The 314-nt window shown below is 63.4% G+C and overlaps 1 protein-coding gene across 1 annotated transcript in view; it reads left to right on the top strand.

Moving 5' to 3' along the window:
• CARD9 (caspase recruitment domain family member 9) overlaps positions 1-314 on the top strand; it is a 16322-nt gene that overhangs the window by 13193 nt on the left and 2815 nt on the right. The window lies entirely within an intron of this gene.

Here is a 314-nt window from a genome sequence, read left to right as displayed (position 1 = left end):
TTCAGCCAGTTACAGGCATGCAGGCCCAGCTGAGTCTCTGTGGTGTGAGGCACGGGGCTGGGGCCCCAGGGGTTTGGGTAGGCAGGGTCAGTGGGGCTGGTCGGGACAGTGTGCAGGACAGCGAGGGGGTTACCCTAAAAGTGGGAGTGGGCAGTGGAGGTCGGTGGGAATCCCTACTTCAGAGTCAGGCCTGACCCGATCTCCAAGCAGAAGAGAAAGGGGAAGAAGGGGCCTGGAATGGAGAAGTGAGGGCTAGGTCCTGCCACAGCCTGGATTGTGGACCTGAGGCCTGGGGCCCCACCGGCAGGGGCCCA

The sequence above is a fragment of the Tupaia chinensis genome, unplaced genomic scaffold (genome assembly GCF_000334495.1).
Source record: "Tupaia chinensis unplaced genomic scaffold, TupChi_1.0 Scaffold142100_1, whole genome shotgun sequence".
Classification (NCBI taxonomy): domain Eukaryota; kingdom Metazoa; phylum Chordata; class Mammalia; order Scandentia; family Tupaiidae; genus Tupaia; species Tupaia belangeri.
Note: the sequence above shows the minus strand (reverse complement) of the source record. Positions and strands in the feature narration are given on the sequence as shown.